This window comes from Bidens hawaiensis, unplaced genomic scaffold (genome assembly GCF_021521415.1).
Source record: "Bidens hawaiensis isolate Kalapana, Puna unplaced genomic scaffold, B.hawaiensis_p1.1 tig00002306_1, whole genome shotgun sequence".
NCBI lineage: Eukaryota > Viridiplantae > Streptophyta > Magnoliopsida > Asterales > Asteraceae > Bidens > Bidens hawaiensis.
The window spans coordinates 976118-993642 of NW_027491123.1; the positions used below are offsets into that span (position 1 = coordinate 976118).

At 36.4% G+C, this 17525-nt stretch overlaps 1 pseudogene; it reads right to left on the reverse strand.

Annotated features, from left to right (window-relative positions):
* Positions 1–251: 251 nt before the first annotated feature.
* On the reverse strand, positions 252–3504 carry LOC143614972 (receptor-like protein EIX2; annotated as a pseudogene).
* Positions 3505–17525: the final 14021 nt, after the last annotated feature.

Sequence of the window (17525 nt, forward strand, 5' to 3'; positions counted from 1 at the left end):
CGGCAAAGGACCAATAGCGACGAGAAAATAGCGGCGACCTTACCTTTAGCGACGAATTTTAGGGCCTTTAGCGGCGACTTTTTTATCGCCGTTAAAACTCAATTTTTTTGTAGTGTGTGCGTGCGTGTTTATGAAAGTAAAAATTAGTTCAAAACACAACTGATATATACCTGATGCAAAGTTTGTGTATGATCAAATGTGTGTGTTGTGTACTCTTAAATAAAGAATGCAATAAAAAAGTAAAATTCAGGTCAAGACTTACGGAGGAATTGGAGAAAGATTAAATCTTGAAGCTTGAACCAGACTTTTTCCAGAAAACGATAATATGCAGTTCTCCATCTTCTGCTTATAAACAAAGGGGCAAGGATGCTCCAGAATCCAACAACCAGTCCAACAAGTGTAACTATCACCAGGATCCAATCCATGCCATTAGATTCATCATGTCTGTCGGTAGTCCCTTCACTATCACCATTGTCTTGTAAACACGCTAGAAGAGGATCTCCACAAAGTTTGTTTCCTCTGAAACAGGACTTGTTGAATGTTTGAAGCTGAGGTCCTGTTGGGATTCTTCCTACAAGATTGTTGTAAGATACGTTCAAGTAATCCAAAGTAGTTAACTGTGACAAGCTCAAAGGAATACTCCCTTCAAGATGGTTCATTGACAGATCTAACGATTCAAGCTTTCCAGTTGTATTGAACGAGTTAGGAATTGTTCCTGTTAAATCATTGTGTGACAGATTCAGGAACCGTAGGCCCAAAAGTCCAGCAAGTTCATCAGGAATGGGCCCCGAAAGCTTGTTATCAGAAAGGTCTAATGAAGTCACTTGATAAAGTATGGTGCTATATGCATAAGTATTTCCTTTCGTCACCAACGATGCGCTAATTTTATAGTTAGCAAGGTTGCTATAGAATGCATAAAGATCAAAAATTGGTCCAGAGGGCTCATTTCTAGACATGGTAGAGAAGTTTGTAAAGCACGTCGGTAGGTTCCCAAAAAGCTCATTATGAGCAAGATCCAAGATCTGAATAAAGCTGAGATGGCAAATATCATCTGGGATTTTACCATCAAGTTTGTTAGCACGGAGACTTAGAACTCTCAGACTTGTATTATTTCTCCCTATTGATGATGGTATTTTGCCCATCAGTTCATTTTCTGCAAGCTTAATTACGACAAGGCTGGTGGAATTCAGTAACCAGGGAGGTAAGTTGCCCGATAGCCTATTATCATCCATTTCCAATGATTGTAAGGAAGAAATATTTCCTAGAGATGATGGGATTTTGCCAGAAAATTTGTTTTTTCTCTAGGTTCAGAATGGTCAGGGTAGGAAAGTTCATCCAACAATCTGAGATAAGTACACCTGACATTTTATTACTTGCAAGATTAAGAAATTGTAACGGTCGTGGTTCTTGGATACCAAAACACAAGAACTGCTCTATGGATCCTGGGATTTTATTTTTAGAAAGATCCAGGATTGCTGCTGTACTAAAATTTACGGGTAGCTTACCGTGTAAACGGTTATTACTCAGATCTAGTATTGCTCCATATACAAGAAAAGTAATTCCTCCCAACTTTCCTTGAATGTTGTTGTTGGATATGTTCAAGTAAATTACACTCGGGAATGAGGTCCAAAACCAATTGGGGATGGTATCTGATATGTTTGCGTTGGATACATCCAACAATCCCAAGTCTGCTTGCGACTGAATCCATGATGGAAATTGAGAGCCTAAACTGCAAGAACCTAGTCTCAGATCATTGAGTTTGAAAGGTGGAATCCAGTTGTTATTTAGCATAAACACCAACTTGTTATCCCCAACTGACAAACTTTTCAAGGCTTTTAGATTGGCAAAGTGATTTTTGGTCAGAATACCTGTTAATGAATTGTGATGAACACTTAGATCATGTAGTTTGCTGAGTCGTCCAATACTTTCATGAAGACTTCCATTCAACATGTTGTATGACATATCCAGTGAATTTAACAATGACAAGCCTCCAATCGTATTTGGGACTGAACCTGAGAGTTGATTTGACCCAATATCTAGATTATACAATAGTGACAAACATCCTATTGAATCCGGAATGGTCCCTGTTAATTGATTGTAAGCAAGATCAATAGTGGTCAGATTTTTCAATTTTCCTAGTCTTTCAGGTAGAATACCCGTCAATAAATTGATAGCAAGTCGTAAAGAGGATAGTTTGCTGAGTCGTCCAATACTTTCAGGAATGATCCCAGTTAAGTTATTCTGAGCAAGATCAATTGTGGCTAGATTTTTCAGTTTTCCTAGTCTTTCTGGTAGTTGACCAATCAGATAATTGTCACCAAAATCTAATGACTCCAGTTTAGGTGACTCACATTCACAAAATCTTTCAAGAAGCCCCGACACATTACCAGAAAATTTGTTCTCTCGCAGATTAAGGGTAGTGATGTTGCAAAGATTACTTAATGATTTAGGTATCTCCTCAACAATCCGATTTTCAGATAAGTCAACATATTCAATGAAAGACAAGTTCTGTAGGTTGGCTAGAATCGGTGAAGAAATATTACACCAACTAACATCAAGCTGTCGAAGATTACTTAGGTTAGACAATCCATTCAGTAAGGATGAAGAATTCACAAAAGTGTTTGTTGAAAGAAAAAGAGTGCTTAACGAAGGCATGCTACGGAAACCGCCATGAGTTCTAGGAAGTACACCATTAATTTGGCAATCAGTAAGATCTAAAAAAGCTAAATTACGGAGGCTGAAAATCCACCCAGGAAACATATTGTACAAGTCATTTTGGGAAAGATCTAGGGCGATAAGGGACGTAAAACTAACTGTTGTTGGATTACTAGGTAACCATTTTAGCATACAACCATAAAAATTAAGCTTTAGTAAAGAAGTGAGATTGCTGACTGCCGAAAACCAATCTGAAGCTTCTTCGAGGTTGATGTAAGCCATATCCAGATGTTGCAATCCTTTAAGATTTTTTAGCCATGCTAAGCTTTTAGATTTTCCAGCAATATTCCACTGAAGATCTAGGACATGCAATGTTGATAGATTTCCAAGCTGGTGAGGAATTTCCCCACTGAATCCCGAGGATGAGAGGTTAAGATATATAAGATTTTGGAAAGAACCAGTGAATTCTGGAATCGAGCTGAGTCCAAAATTGTTGCAGCTCAAGTCGAGGTATCTGAGCTGTAACAGTTTGATCAATGATGGACTTATGGTTCCTCCTAATCTGCCAAGATCAGGTCCACGAAGGTGAATCTCGTGTACGTGACCGGTGACATTGTCGCAAACGACACCGGACCAACTGCAACAGTCTTTGCCTACCCAAGAAGAAAGACGGTTTGCATGGTCAGTGAGATTTTTCTTGAGATCAATAAGAGCCAATCGTTCCGTGGGTATGCATAGAACAGGATCGGAGCTTTGATTACAAATACAGATGCCGGAAAGTGACAAAACCAAGAGAAACCATAGGCAAGATGAGGGAAAATATAAAGTAAGAAGTGTGAGAGTCTTCATTGTAGGACTGATGACTAATGTTCGGTGAGATTCAGTTTCACTTTCTCTTTCATAAAGCTAGGAAAGATATATATGTGGTCCGTTTTTTTTTTTTTTTTTTTGCAAATACCCTTTTTAGAGAACTTTTGTGGTTCTTCAAATACTTTATCACAAAACGTACGCAGTTTGTAGTAGTTTTAGGAGTTCTTCAAAATCTTAATATCATATTTGTTAGATGTTTGTATTTTATCTCTTACAGCTAAACATAATGCTGCTGATATATATAATGAGATTGTTCAAGCACTGAAATCCCGTTCAGCTTTTTTAATCATAATATTCGCAGCATTGTTTTTTGCAGCCATTAGTTCTTAATTTTTTATAAATCGATAATAAATGTACTTCTATTAATTATATATAAAATCTATCTATTTTGGAATAATTATACATAATTATATAGAAGCATTATAATAAACAAAATAATCACGCATTTGTGAGTGTAACGTGATTCATTAAGGGATTATTATTTTCTGTCTCCTTCTCAAAAGATTAGCCTATACTTTTCCTAATATTTATAAAATTGTTGGCATATGCTTTTCATACGTATACAAAGGAAGATCAACAGCTTGAAAATACTTTGTACACTAAATTTGCGCGTCTATTCACTTCTTGCTAGAAAAGCCCTGTGTATGTATGTTGCATTTAATTTGCAACATGTTTACATTAAATGTTTAATTTGAAAAGAAAATTTTTCGCCACTGAAATAGTCAAAGTTGCAGAGGACCCTGCGCATGTGCAGGGATCATCATAATGAATTCACCTACACCTATAACTTTCTTAATAATGACCCAATTGAAGACACAAACATAAAACTAAAAAAGTTATATATTCTTCTTCAAATTAGAGTTTTATTTCAAGCAGGTGTAGATACAAAAAGTATTTATCTATTTGGTACTTTTCTCGTATGTGCTTCACATGTCAACCTTGGATTTTAACTCTTATGTGTGTTTCACATCCAATGAGCCTAAAAAATAATATTGATTCCGGTCCAACAGTAAAAACCAGTGTCAATCGATCTATATATTTGGGGCCCAAAAAAACTATCCGTGATTAAATAGCAACATTTAGTCTGGTCCAATTAATTGCATGATCGTACCAGGTTTCAACCGTTTGATTAACACAAGCTTAATAAAGTTTGTTACAACTAACTAACTGTAATAATATAATCATAACAATCTTGGCCGGACCCACCCTTCAATGTCCAAGCACAATTTCACGGATTTTGGAAGTACTTATTTTGTGCATATGCATTGTAATGCTTGTTTGTAATTTAACATGACGGAATAAATCTATGAAGATTTTTGTGATTTGGGGCTGAATTGAACGAACTTTGGCCTTTCTACATTGTTCTGAAACTATGCATGCCAAGTGCTCGATAAAATGCCTATGAGAGTATATTTGGATTTTTAATCAATCCACTTGTTATGACTCATCTTTTGTAACCAATTGAAGTTTGGATTTGTTTTGTTTTATTGGGAGTGAGGAACGGCTACCCTCATTCTAATCTTAATCTCAAGGAAACATCAGACGACTTTGTTTTGTTAGTTATCGGATTTTTTATGACAGAAAGAACAACACCAACTGCTCGACGAAATGCCTCAACATCTATTTCACACTTTTTTTTTCTTTACTTGACAAGTGGATATTTGGTAATTTACGTTTAATGAAACTTGTGATTTGTAGATTCTTGTTGGGAAGAACAAGTCATGAATTGAATAGGTTTTAATCACCTAATTGGTGTTTGTGGTTATATGATCTGTTGTGTAAATTGAATAGGCTCTAATCACCTAATTGGTGTTAAATCTAATCTATAAAATGATTTGAGTTTTCATAGGATTAAAAATGCATTCAGGACATGTGTTGAAGCACTTACTGCTGAAACGAACAATGCATTCGTCTTTGGATTTTTTAATCTACCGAATGTTGTTGCTTCAATTGGTGTGGAATGGATTCTGCGAAACCTATAAAAACAGTGAGTAAATACTTGTGTTTGTGGTGTACTTGGTGAGATTTAATGTCATCCAGTTCTTCCTAGGGTTGGCAATTTAGACACGTTACACAAATACACGACTCGAACTTACACGACTTTAACAAGTATCAGTATGGTCTTAACATGTTTCGTGTACTAAACAGGTAGACATGAATCGACCTGTTAATTTTCGTGTCTAAACAAGTAAAATACCCGTTTACCTGTTAAGTACAAGTTAGTACCTGATTAAATTTATTATAAATAAAAATATATAATAATATAATATGTTATATACTCTAAATTGTTAAACCTAAATTTTTACACCAAATAATTGAACACGGCGCATATAATTCCAATCCAACATAAGCAGACGGCGTACATACCCTTTTTTGATTCTCCCTATATGGTAATCCGGTGGTTTCTTCCACGTCTCTGGTAGTCACAGCCTTTCGATTCTCCGATCTACCTCTACACATCTCCGATTCTCTATCAGTTCAGCCTCCTTGCAATTGCAGTGGCACCACTGTATTAATAGGTTCGTGTCTTATCGTGTATACCTAGTATTTGCAGATTTGTGTTCGGGTTTGGGATATAGGTGCACGATAAATTATCGTGTCGTGTACAGGTATACATGTTTCATGTTTGAGTCTTATCGTGCGCGTGTCTTATCGTGAACAAATATGCACGATATGCCATCCCTAGTTTAGTTCTGGTCCTAGTAGACTAATATTAAGGGAATCCCATGTTGATTTTGTGGATTTTATTGTTAGGTATCCCTCAAATTAGGTAAGATGCATGGAAGAATGAGTTATTGTTAGGCCCCGTTTTGTTTATGTTAAGTCTTTTGTATTGTAATGTATGTATTGGGCTTGTATGCGTATTTTGTATGTTATTGGGCCTAAGGCCATATAAAGAAACCCACTGGGCATTATGAAATGAAAGAACTTCTCATGCATGCTTCCTATAAATAGGGAAGCATGCTATAAGAACACAAGCTTTTTGGTCATTCTTATCTTCTCATCTTTCTCTCTTTCTCTACAAAAAGCCGAAATAAATAAACCAAGATCCGAGACCAAGGTGACCCGGTGTGATATTCCGCTAGCACCGTGTTTGGTTGATCCAAGATTGTTGTTAGATCCACCCTTCGGGACCTACAACTGGTATCAAAGCTTCGGCTCAACTAGTTGAGGTTTTGGATCACAACCTTGGGTTGGGTTTTGATCTTGTGAAAGTGCAAAGAAAGTGATGTTTGAACATGTTCTCATGGGTTCTTGCAAAGAAAACTACAAAAAAAAAAAAAAATTAATTACAAAAATATTCGGGTTTAAAGTTCCACAAAATGACTTGAAAGGTGTTCTTGGTAGAAATCATAAGCATAAAAGTTGTTAAATCTCAAGAAATCGGTGTTTAAAAGTTGCTAAAATTTGGTGTTCTGGAATTCACATTCGCATGTACGTAAAAGTGGCTGTACTAACCTTTAACAAAACTGACAAGTTAGGTGAAGTACAAAACTGATCCCCAAAAAGATTAGAACTGAAAATTTCGCATTTGCATTCGCATAAAGATGGTATTCGCTTTGCAAAGTCAGTTCGCATCGCATGATCATTCGCATCGCTTAAAGATTCGCATCGCTTGAAGATTTCGCTTCGCTTAAGGATTCGCATCGCTTAAAGATTTCGCTTCGATTAAGAATTCGCATTGCCTGGGATTTCGCATCGCACATAATTTGATTCGCATAGAAACCATTCGCATTCGCATACGAAGCGAATACCTTTATTCGCTTCGCATTCAAAGGATTCGCATCTCGTGTGAATTGTTTGAGATTGGTTTCTGTTCGCATCCTTTGCAAATTGTCTGTTCTGATTTGAGAAATTTCAACTGTTTGAAGTCGTTTGGTGTTTAGAACTTGTGTGTAATCATGTCTTCCGACTCAGAATTGTTGAAGAGTTACATGTTGCTTGAGAATCAAGTAGGAACCAACACCAAACCTCCTAAACTCATGACACTAGAAGATAACTTTGTTGACTTTAAATGGAGGTTTATGAACTTCATTTCATTGACTGATTCTCCCTTATGAGATGTTTTGAGGTTAGTCCAAATGTTCCAATGACTGATACTCCCAATGGTCCTCGACCAACACCAGTTGCTGATTATAGTGAAGCTGACAAGTTTTTGATAGAACAAGACAAGAGAGCCTTTCTCACACTCACTGTGTGCTTGTCCAGTGAAATCACTGAAACATTCCGAGTGCACACTACTGCTAAGGCTCTGTGGGAAGGATTGGTTGAAAAGATCGAAGGAAATGCTGAGATAAGGGATAGCAAAAGGTCAATCTTCAAAGAAGAATTCAATATGTTCAACCACAGACAAGGTGAAAGTATGGGTGACTTGATCAAGAGGTTTGAGAAGCTGCTAGCTAGGGTAAGAGCTGCTGAGGTAAACATCATGAGTTCTGAAGTAAACCACAAGTTGATGAACTCATTGCCTTATTCATGGAGTACTAACACGGTCACCATCAAAAAAACAACCAATCTGAATGCTATCTCAACCACCGACGTGATCTCAACAATCAAATCATTTGAATTGGATGAACAAATGAGGATCAACAATCATATGAGTTCCTTGAATCAAGCGGGAATTAATACTGGTTCTGCAACATCCATTGCTTCCATTAGCAAGTCTCGGCAGAACATGTATCCAGTAACAACTACAAAGTATGCTCCATCAGTACCTACTCAGAAGACTGCTTTCTTATCCTCTGGAAGTTCATCAACACCATCCAGTTCAAGATCAATCCAAGATGCAGTAAACAAAGCCGTGAAACAAGCACCGAAGGCTCTTGGAATCAACTCATCAAAGTCACAGACAAGTCAAAATGCAAGTCATGCTAGGGTTCTTGCACTTCTCAATGATTCCAATATTGCCCTAGTTCATGCATTCTTATCAAGCCATGAAGAACTCCTTCAAGGAAAACTCTTACCTCCATCATTTGAGCAAGGTGATTTGAATGATATCAACAAGAAAGATCTCAAAAAGATGGACATTGATGTGTGAAAAGTATGTATTATATTAATAACCAAGTTTTATCGAATTCACCTAAAAACCACACAATCGGCAAGTGTACCACTCGTTATGTAGCTAGCAAGTAAGAACGGATATCGAACCTAGGACACTATGGGCAAACTCGAATTATTAAACCTAATTAATTACTTATCTAGACTCTATTTTGATTTTTAAATTTTTTTTTTATATTAATTAAACTAATGATACTTAACTAATTAAAAATAAAACTAAAAATAAAACTTTAATAAAAATTGGACTTTAACCAAATGAGAGAAACGACTACCTAGGTAATGGAATCCTACTAGTTAAATTAATAGCTAACGAACTTGACTTGGTTGAAAAACAATATTTAAAAAATATGACCACTAAAGTACGCTAGATCGCCTCCCGGCCTCACCAACGACACCCTAGAACTCTAATAGCATGTGAAGCTCAATTATTAAAGGTTTGGATCACCTCCTGGTCTCACCTTACCTAATAATGCTATAGTACCCCAAAATCCAAATCGCCTCCCGGTCTCTTTAGATACAATATATATAAATATAAGGGGGTATTTTTAATTAATTTGAACACGACTTGTATCACAATAATCTTAAGGGACCTAGGCTAACTCACTCCCATGCAATTAGTACCCAAACCCGCAAAAGACAAAGATGACACAACACTAAATTGCCTCCCGGCCTCTCTAGAGATAGAATAATAAAATCTAATCCCCTCTCTATAATTAATCCTACGATTCTTTCGATCATAAATCGCAAACAAGTTGAAAACACAAAGTAGACAACCTAATCATGCACCTAACAATCACCAATGACTATCAAATACAAGTGGAATAATTATTAAAGCAAAAATTGAATTCAATTACGCATATATATCATGAACAAAATAACTAAAAACTTTACCAAAGCATCAAATCAACCAACGTCAAAGAATAGTTCGTCAACCAATCAATTTAACATAGTACTCAACCAAAACCTAGGTAGTGCAAAATATTTAGCTACTCATAAAAAAGTATGAAACAAGAATCAAAAGCTAATTCGCAAAAAGAATTCATGTTGAAAAAGAATGAATCAAACCGAGACACACAGATGATCCTTTCCTAATTGCAAACGTCCAATAACCCTTTGATGGTGTGCTCCCTGATTGCCAACGCCCTTTGACTTCTGCCTCCTGTTATGCGACACAAATTTGCTGCCCCTCTTTGCTTCTTTCGTATGATGTCCTCTTTTTTAACTCTAGCCGTCTAACTTTTTATATATCTATATGGGTAGGTTTTGCTCCTTTCATCTATATGGGCTTCTCACCGACGTAACCCCAAGTCCTTTGTTTATAATTCTTGTGGCCCATAAGCATTCCATTTAATAGGTGGTCTTCAAAGTCTACATAAAAGAAGTTAGTTTTATTTTAGTCACATATATTTATTTCTTTTAAGACCCAAATAAAATTAACATAAAACAATGATGTGCATGCAAAAATATATGTATGACTTGAAACATAGACGTGCACCAGCAATTTTTTTTCTTTCTTTTTTTTAACACTAAATTTAATTACTTAGGTAAATAATATTTAATGACTAATTAATTCTAATAAAAAATCAAGATAAACAAAGCTTGTTTAAAGTTTCGTTTGCCATTCTCGAGTTTAGTAAAATTACTCAAATTTAGCTTGTTGGCTCTTGAAACCATAAAAACCCACATATGAACCATCTAAGAATAATATTAAATGAAAACATGGCTCAAAAAGATCTAAAAGTGTAAGAAATATTATAATTATATGTATATTTTAGACCATAACAGACATCAAATATCAAATGGCCATAACCGTTGATAGGGCAACAAACTTCATGAAGAAATATGGAAATGATAGCTTCTAGGATGCTGATAGCAAGAGAATCGGGTTTAACAAGGAGAAGCTTCGTTGCTACAACTGCAATGAAATGGGTTATTTTGGCAGGGAGTGCACAAATCCTCCCAAGCCAGATGATGATATGACTCAGAGGTTTCTGACGATGAGAACAGCAAGGTTGCTGGAAAGAAGCAGGGATGAGCAAAATTTTGTATGGTACCGATTGGTACCGGTACCGAATTGGTACCAAGGTTTTGAGTTTTCGGGACCGATACCGTACCGGTACCGGTATGGTAAGGTACCGGTATTTCCCCAATTTTACCTTAAATACCGGTACCATACCGGTACTGAACCGAACATTTTGGTACCGGTACCAAAAATTTGCGATTTTCAGGATCGGGATTTTCGGTACCGGTACCGAGCTCATCCCTAGAAAGAAACATGCGAATCAAAAGCCAAGTTCATCAGTTCCAAGAATCGGTGGTAACCCACACAAGGGAAACTCAAGTTCTCTTAAGCAGAGGTCCAGACTGGTGTGGATTGGGGTGATCTGTTTCAGGAACTTCAGGAACTTCAGAATTCCTTGAACATGGTGGGTATGGCTTTTGTAAATGACAATGAAGCCTCATCATCTTCACCTACAGTTCCCGACACATCACACTGTGATGAGGTAAACCATAATCTGTGCTCTCAAGCTTGCATTTTTAAGGTTGCGTATTATAGAAATAGTTACAATAAAAGTCTAAAAGAAATTTCTGAACTTAAGAGACTTAATGATGAATATGTAAAAGCCGATAAGATATATGTTGATAAGATCAAAACTCACTATGATGATCTTGCAAGTATTCGATGGAAAATTTTTGCAAATCAACATGAAATTCAATATTATAAAGACATTGTTTCAAAATTACAAGATGAAAATGAAAGTTTAAGAAAAGAAATGTCTGTAAATAAGTATAATATTGAGAAACATGAAAAAGCCGTCGAAAGATTTGAATCAGCATCATGTTAGTTAGATGAAATTATTAGAGCTCAGAGAAGTACTAAACTAAAGTCTGGGCTGGGGTATGATTATACTGCTGTACCACCTCCTTTGAATGATAATTATACCAGCCTACCCCACTTTAGTTATAATACTTCTCCCGAGTAAGAAATGTCATACGGGGTTGGTAGAATACCAAAACTTATGAAATTTGTTTCTCCAGTTTCTCAAACTCCCGCTCCAGTTGTAACATCTGATAAATCTAATGTCAATATATCTTGTGAAGCAGGTGATGCAACCGAAAATGGATATGGGAAGGTTAACATGGGTTGTGAGAGGAAAGAAGTTTTAGAACCACGTTTTGAGTCTGTCGTGGAACTAAACAAATCTATTAACAACCCCGTTTGTAATAATGTTTGTAAATCTATGTTGGAAAGTCTGGTGTCTAGCCCAAATCTTGTATTTTGTCAAAGTCAGACGAATGAAAGTTGTAATGTTGATCTTAATGAAAGTGAACGTTCATCTTCCGATTCAGAGTGTGAAACAATTTTTGATGAAACAATTGAAAACAAGGTTGATAACCAGAGTATGCCTAGTTGTTCATAAACTGATCATATGAATGAGGATAACAAGAATCAGAAATCATGTTTTGAAAATGAAAATGAAAAACCAAGTACCTCTAGTAAATATGTTCCACCAATGAAAGCATCATTTTCACAAAACACAAATTGTCTATAAGATCCTCAAGCATATAATCAATTTGACAGTGGCTACTATTACGCTCGTAGTCAATCTAGATATTCTAATAATTTTCATGCAAGCTATGATAATTGTAGGCCAAACAGAAATTACAAGCATGCTAACCCACCTGCATCAACATCTCAATCATATTATTCATATTCCAGTTCAGAAAACATCTATAATACAAACCAAAGAAAATGTTGTTTTGTATGTGGGAATCCTTCTCATCTTGCAAGACATTGCAAGAACTGGCACAGACAGCAGAAAGACTTAAACAGTAAGTTTGGTCAGTCATTTCCTAAGGTTGCCCCTAAACCTAAGAAAATGACTAACCAAACTCACTCATTTGCCAGTGAGACAGATTCCAAAGTAAAAGGCGAAAAGAAAACAAAGAAACCGTTTTGGCTAACTCAGAGGGAAAGAAAAAGGTTGGCTAAGGGTTCAGAAGCTGAAAAGCCTAAGAACCCGCAAAAGGTTTTTACAAAAGAAAATTCAGAAGATTTCATGGTTAAATACAAACCAAAGAGAAGGGAATTTAGAAAACCTTCCAAAACCGAGGAAACCATAATTCATGTTCCTCGAGGGTTTGCTCTCCAGATTCTGATTCACCAAGGGACTATATTTTTAAGAATCATAAAATCAAACTTGGTGATTTTCTGTTTAATTTTCCCGAGACAACTATGTCTCGGGGCCTCACTGCTAACTAGCTGCTCATGTGTGTAGGGTTAGTCAGGAAGGCCTGTCAACAGTATCTGGTACCTAGACAGTGGCTGCACCCGACATATGACAGGAGATGAGTCTTTGCTCTTTGATATTAAACCATTTAATGGCGGACACGTCTCCTTTGCTGGTGACATGGGAGGAGAAATAACAAAACATGGCAAAGTCTCAAACAGTACCCTAACATTTGATGAAGTCAATCTTGTGGAACAGCTCAACCACAACCTTCTCAGCATGTCTCAGATCTGCGATAAGCATTACTCTACCCTTTTCACTGAGAATGAGTGTTTTATCTTGAAACTTGGATTTAAAGTCTCGGAAGAATGGATTTTGATACGTACTCCGTGGCATAATTATGCATATATTCTGGATGATGTGCTGAAAGCGGTCTATAAAAACTTAACTTAACCTAGACACTCTAGTTTTAAATTTATAAACCTAGACTCTTCTAATGCTAGACCACTAGATAGGTAAGTGTACCTATCAACTGTAGTAAAGCCTAATAAAGTCTGGATATCGAACCCAAAGGATACTAGCGACACCTAGACTAGACTCTGACTAAGAACTTAATAATTTTACTCATTACGCAAGTGACTAATTAAACTAAAACTGACACTGACACTAACAAACTTCAACACTATGACCTAGACGAACTCAAAGATAGGAGAATCACTACCTAGGTTTAGAATCCTACTTGTGAATCTTGGATCTCTCTCTGCTATGAAAACTATGATGGAACCGGGATCTTAAAATACGACACCCTTAGACAACCTATGGATCCCTGATCATTCTCCAGGTGTGACCTAAAAGGAAACCTAAAGGGCGTGTAAACTTACCGGTTGGTTGGATTACCTGTCAGTCTCTCCAACAATACTAAAATACCCTAAAAGATAGATCACCCGTCGGTCTCATTATCTCAATACACCCTAAAGTGCAAGGGGTAACCTAAGAACAATCAATAAGACACCTAATTACAATGAAACTAGGGAAATCTAGGAAACCTCCTGTCAGAGCGTTTAAACCTAAAATCCTAACCCCAAAGACAACCCGACTATCTATCACCTGTCAGCTATCTAGATAGGTTGAATATGAAGCTCTAACCAATCACCAATCAATGTTCCTATGGATTACTACGCCTAGCAAAACCATAAAATAATCACGAACACATAGTAAGCGACCTAAACATGCATCTATTACCAAAATACATTCAACAAGACACATGTGGAACAAAGAAAGACAATAAATCAGACGTAAATACGCATACACATCATAAGAATTGTAACAAAGTTCTTTACTTTAGCATTAAACCAACAATAAGATCCAAAAAAACCAATAAAAATCCGTAAATCACAAAGTAATCATCAAAAACCTAGGTAGAACGGGAATCTAGCCGATAATCATCAAGAACAGCAGCAACATATAAGAATTAAGCACATACATGTTCTAGAAATAGAAGAAAACACAAGAAAAACCGAATAAACGAACCAAGACTCGCTTAATGATCAATCTCGAGCACCGGCCTTTAATGTCTTGATCCCGAACACTCTCCTACTCCAAAATCTCCCCAAAGGTCCCTGAGGGACGGCTAAAGGTTGAATTTTTCGATTAGGGTTGATAGAAATCGTTTATATAGGGTTTATAAAACTTTTTGCCGACATACAATCCTCCGAGCCGCGCGTAGCACCATTCTTTGTTCTCTGAGGGGTCACAAAATGACAAAATAGTCGATTTCCCTTTCTGAGCACCTCGAGCCGCGCGTAGCATGAAGCCCCCATCCTCCGCGCCGCGCGGAGGATAAATCTGACATATTATTTTACTATTTTCTTTGTTTCGCTCATAGAATCTTCGTTTTAGCTCCGTTTTCTTCCCCGTTTTTTCCTATGCCTTCGTATTTCAACCCTCTATCATATTCTTTTATAATATCTCCACTTCCAATCCATTTTTATTTTCTACTTTTCTTCTTTCACTCCCGTGCATTCTCCCGTGTTCTCTTTTCTTAATGATTTTGCTTCGTTTTCGTTCCTTCCATGCACAGGTACCTATAAACACAAGAAACTGTAAATACATGCCATTTATATATATAAACAATTTAATTAAGCATGATTTATTCATAAAATGAGTATTAAAACCAGATGTGTTTTGCAACACATCAAACATCCCCACACTTAATCTTTTTTCGTCCTCGAAAAATATATAATGCAATGGAATCATAATTCAAAATCGGTCTTTAAAACATATAGGTTAATTTTTAAGCACAATTAAACGCAAAAATCGCGATTGTCGATATTGTTGTCCACTTAAACCCAGCCACCAGCGTATCATGCCCCCCATCATATTTAATAATTAAGTTCAAGTCAATCAATCAATCAATCATACCCAGTAAAATCCCACCGACAGCAGAGCTATAGGTAGGGTCTGGGGAGGGTGGGGTGTAGGCACACCGTACCTCTATCCAAAGGAATAAAGAGGTGGCTTCCAGAGAGACCCTCGGCTCTAAGAACATATGTATGAAGCAAAAAAAAGGAAATCAAAGTTTAACAGTTATATAAAAAACTACTACTAATTATAATAATATTAATAATAAGGTCACAGTTTAACCGCAATATAAAAGCTAATAATAATAATAATAATAAAATATGTAAGGGAAATACCATTATGGTATGTGACCTAAATAAGTTAAGTCTAAGCCCTAATGTATTCAATTCTCTCTAAAAATCCTTAACTTTAATTCTACTTCTCCACGAATTCCTATCCTCAACCATGTCCTCGGAGAGGTTTAGGTCTATCAAATCATGCCTAATCCTCTCATCCCAAGTCCTCGAAGAGGTTTAGGCACATCTTACCCTCCTCAGACCCTACCATAGCATTGCTATTGGTGGGATATACTGAGTACGATGATGATGATAATTAAGTTCAAGTGTTATCAATAAACCTATGGGTCTCACACCTAAGGAGTTAGGGTTTTTTACCCCCATATCAAGCATAATCAAGACAATTTAAAACCGGGTTGAAGCAGACTGGTTCAACCTATCACCGTAAGCTAAAAACCCTTTATTGGTAAGAAGAAAATGCACTAAGATGGAATTTATATGGATGAAAGGTCAAGTGAGGTCGTACGAGCAAATCCTAAACTCGTCCGGTTTGACCGGTTGAACCAGTCCGGTTTTCCTATGACCGGCTGGTTTTTTGAGAAGCGAGTGAACTATATCAAACCGGACCGGTTGGTGACCGAATCCCGACCTGACCGGTCGGACCGGCCAAACCGGTCCGTTTTTAAAAACATTGCTTGTAATGTAGGCAAGCCCCCAAACTCCAAGGGTGATACTCCTCCCCAGAACTCATCATCTGCAATAGCTTGTAAAAGTGTTTAGTTTATAACTAAATTTGTAAAATCAATAAATAAAATGAAAGTATACTTTTATGAGATTATAAAATTGGCACTTTCTCACAATGACTTATTTTTGTCTTACATGTTGCAAACTACAAAGTCAACCATTTAATTCTCACAATCAAAATTCAAAAAATAATATTATTCACAGTCAACATTGACTCCTATTGCTCAATTTAGTGAAATTGAGTACCTAGCATAGACGTATCCGGTATCCCTAATCAAAATCGCAACCTCAATCACAACCATGACATTGATATGTGATGATACAAATCAAAATCACATCATACACCAAAAGATTGATATAGAATGAAGATTAGGTGTTGTTGAACCTACCGTTAAAAGAGTATTCTTTTATTATAGCAGTAGAAGAACAAAATAACCATTAGGATCTTAAAACAAAATTGTTAAGTAATGCACATAATTCATATCCAATTGTACACATGTAAATAAATATACAAAATGCTAGAAAGATTAGAAGTCGCCTATGAGATATTCCCTTAGAATAAAAACCGGGTGAATAACATATTAGGGTTCAAGCATACCTCTGTTGCTGCACGCAAACTGCAAAAAAGTGTTATACAAATCAATTCTATAATGTTTCACCACTAATTTATTTATATTAATTAATTGAATGTATAATAATAACAAATAGAAACAACAAACCGAATCTCTCAAAGTAAGAAGAATGGTGATGCTGGCAATCGATTCCAGAACTGAGATCGCCTCAAATGATAGCAGCCGCGTCGCACGTTTAATCGGAGAAGGAAGAACGCAAATAGCAATCAAGTTATGCAGCGAGAATTTAATCTAAATCATCGAGGAGTTGAGGAACCGATCTGCAGGGGCGTTTGGGAATAAACGTTCTTCAAAATTGGCAGAGATGACCTAGGGTTATGTTATGTGGAATAAAATCAAACCACGCTATTTTTATGGTAATATATAGACCCGAATAAAACTACATTGGTTGGGTAATGACCCATGGAGGATCCAAAATTTGAAAAAGGGTTTAAAAAAATATGAGAATGGTTGAGAGAATGACAAGTGGCATAAATAGGTATATTAGATGTTTATAGAAATATGGGAATTAAAACTATTTATCATTTATACTTGAGCAAGTTAGTTATCTATTTTACAACTGATATGCTGTAGGATTTTCGTAAAATATGTAGTGTACATTTATTGTATTGTTTTAAGGCATGAAATGATTCAATGAGAGGCTAGGAGAATCGAAAACGAGTCCGGTGATTCAACTAATATGCTGCCACGCATACTTT